Source organism: Pundamilia nyererei, unplaced genomic scaffold (assembly GCF_000239375.1).
Source record: "Pundamilia nyererei isolate P.nyererei 1_Seehausen unplaced genomic scaffold, PunNye1.0 scaffold00080, whole genome shotgun sequence".
In the NCBI taxonomy this organism is placed as follows: Eukaryota; Metazoa; Chordata; class Actinopteri; order Cichliformes; family Cichlidae; genus Pundamilia; species Pundamilia nyererei.
Window position 1 is genome coordinate 1,793,420 of NW_005187481.1, and position 3,626 is coordinate 1,797,045.

Genomic DNA, 3,626 nt, shown 5'->3' on the forward strand with positions numbered 1-3,626 from the left:
GATAGATGTTGTAGCATGCATACATCCAAAATTAGACAGATGGATGGATGGATGGATGGATGGATGGATGGATGGATGGATGGATAGATAGATAGATAGATAGATAGATAGATAGATAGATAGATAGATAGATAGATAGATAGATAGATAGATAGATAGATAGATACTGTATACATATATTATGATTGATTGATATATTGACTGATTATCCCTCTTATAGTACTAAAACATCTTTATTACATTTGAACTAGTCAATGCACTACATGTACATTCATTTATTCATATGATGATTAAGAAGAAGGGCTTCTGTGGCAGACATAAGTGGATCATTATCAAACCAGAGAAACATCAACAGAGTAATGAAGGGCACTACATCAGAGGTCCAGCAACAGTTCACAACCTCAACAAGCCCCGTACTGCAGTCTCATAATGACTACAGTGTTTAGTGAAAATGCTAATCGGCTGATAACACGACCATTTTGATTGTCTTTTAATTAGAACATACCTAAACAGAGTGACCACAAAAAAATTACCATGAGACTTTTTGAAAAGCTCTTAATTGAAGCTCTTATTAATTAAGAATCAATTCATCTTTAGACTTTGAACAAGTTGCCTTTTTCACTTTCTTACTTATGCTTCCTTTTACATTGTAAATGTTATGGACTTTTTGTCTTTTACTGAATAAAAGGGGAACAAATTTTTAAAAGCTGGTGCTGGCATTTATATTTTATGTCTCAAGTTAGGGTAAATAGTTATAAAAGCATTAATATACAGGAAAGTTCAAATAACAATAATGTGTTGAGAAGAAGATAAGAAGACCAACTAAATGCTGTAACTGTCAAAGTACTTCAATCACACAAAGGAATTGGAGGCAGGAGGTGTTGGAGCAGTAAATGGAAGGGTTATTATGGCAGATTGTGGGGCCTAAGCCTTGTTGCTTCTCCACCTGCTCTCTGTGCTTTTTTTTTATAGTGCACAGAAAGCCTCCTCACCTCTAATGGCAGTTTACAGAATGTTTGCCCACAACCAAAAGTGTCATAATTTGCTCTAACCACCATAATTATGCCATTTATTTTTTTTTAGACATAAACTATATTAAATGGGAACAACAACAGTATCTCTAATTATAACTTGTAATGGTTGTTGCACAATAGCTGTGTTTGAATTGTTGCTCAACTACAGTAAATTTCACCCTCAAAGTATAAGACGCCTCCAATTTTGCGAGTGTAAACGAAAACAAGGACAAATATTTCACTTCTGACAAAAGCTGTAGACAATCAAGGGAACAAAAGCTGCAACATTGTAAGTGTGTTGTCTACAGTCTTACAAAAGGTCATTTTTAAAGCAATTTAAGGGTTAAAGACTCACTTGAATGCTCTTTGAAAAAGGTCAGACGTTGCTATTTTAATCTAATTTACCTTGAGGAAATATTCTTGATTCTTTAATTTTCCAAGAAAGAAAATCAGAGTTATATCATCAACCTTTGTTTCACTCAAAGGACGATGTGTTAATGTTTGTACACATATTCTCAGGCTGGCTGATACATAAGGTACTCTCTGCAAACTACACACCTTTCCAATTATTTGGGTGTTAAAATTCAGACAGCAAGTTTGCAAATTATTTCTTCTCCTCTTGTGTGGCTTATAGAGCACTTAGTCAGCCATCCTGGCTTTGCTTCATTTAGTGGAAAAATAAACATGATGACAACAAGCATGAAATATATCAGTTCATAAATATAGTTTGACTGTAAAAATAACCAAGAGGGTGTATTCAGTGAAAATGGATGGATGGACGAATGGATGGATGGATGGATAGGATTTGTAGACTCTTTCCCAAATCATTCTGATTGTGTATCATTACCCATATAAACTATTGTCTTCCATCAACACTAAATTTTTTTGCTCTTGTTAAAGACAAAAAAAAGAGCAAAAGAGTATTAAGACAGAATTTATGATTGTTCCTTTAACCAGAAAAAAGTATATAAAATATTTCATATAAAATGATGTGCTCTGGTAATCATTAACACATGAAATTAGCCTTCAGGGTGGGTCTTCTACAACAGCTCTGCGTATAACTCACAGTTCTCACAACACACTAGAGTAAATGGTAAATGGACTGGTACTTATATAGCACTTTTCTACTCTATTTGAACACTTTAAGTACTTTCTTACTACAAGGCTCATTCACCCATTCGCATTAGTGCTTTTTCCATGCATCTTGCCTAACATTCACACTCCAATGAATGCATGAGTAGTAACTCAGGTTTCAGCATCTTGGCAAAGGACGCTTTGACATGTAAAGCAGGGGAACCAGAAAACTACTGACCTTTTGATTGGCTCTATCTGTTAAAAAATAAATAAAACTATGACAGCACCCTCATTCTGTCTTAGAAAAATAGGTGGTTGTGTTTAATTCTTTTGGTACTAAAGAATGATTTTAAAACCCATTTAGTCCCACTGGCAACAATTGTTACCGTTTCAACCCCCTATTACATTAACAAAATTAAACATATTGTGTGTATGTGGAAGTCTAAGGAGTAAAATGCATGGACTTATTTTGCAGGGAAACATTTGGGATCAAATGGAAGTAGTTGCGGGATGAAACTGGTCATTCAGAGGTTGACTGCTCAAAATCCTCAACTTCTGGGCAACAATTTCTGATTGCAAGAAGACAGCACAGGTGCCCTCTTTGCAGTAGGGGACTCCTTAATCCAACTGGTTGTATACTGTTTATATTCCAATATAAAAGCACCTATGTCATTCTGCACTAAAATTGTGATCCTATAACAACCACGTCACTATTTGACCTCAACTTGATCTCATCTAATTACAGACTGATAGTTGACTTTCTCTGTCTTGTTGACATTTTATTGCTGTCTTGACACACCAAAGAAGCATTTCAAAGGCAACAAGATTGCAAGTTCATTGCACACAGTTGCAATAATTTCTCTTGTGCCACAGTGTCCATCCACTGTCACTGTGATTGTAGCATTATTGCTGATGTTGCCCTTTGAGTTCTAAACATGACTCCCACACGCTTCAGTGTGAATGGAAACCACATTGCCTTCACAACTGATTACTGAACATCTTTCATCAGCCACTGCTCTCCCAAAGGCACTTGAAATGAGCCCGCCTTATTTGCATGATAGTACTGTCTGAATGTTTCTGTGAGCATACCAAAGTGAAACCAGCACACTGTGGCATGAGACAGAGGGACATGGTGGTGATGATGGTGTTTTGGGGGAGTGGGGCTAGTAGAGGAAAGCTGATGAATACAAAATAACATTAAACATTCATGTTACCCAAACTTTTTATCTGAGAGTGCTGAACAAAGGCAGTGCTCTTGTCTGGACAGCATTATATTAGACCAAAAGATAAATGCGTGCATTGAACAGTGAGAGAGAAATTCATCACAGTGGTTCACCTTTTCAGCAGCTAAAAAAGTTTTGTGGATGAGTCCAGTTGTTGAACAGTTCATATAAAATAACCAAAAACTCTGAAAAGTACTTTCTCAATAAGTTTCCCACATACACACAATTTACTACATTTGCAAATGTAGGGATACATACAATAAACTACAAGCCCAATTTCAACATTAAAACAGACTACAATTTAAAAAAAATACTA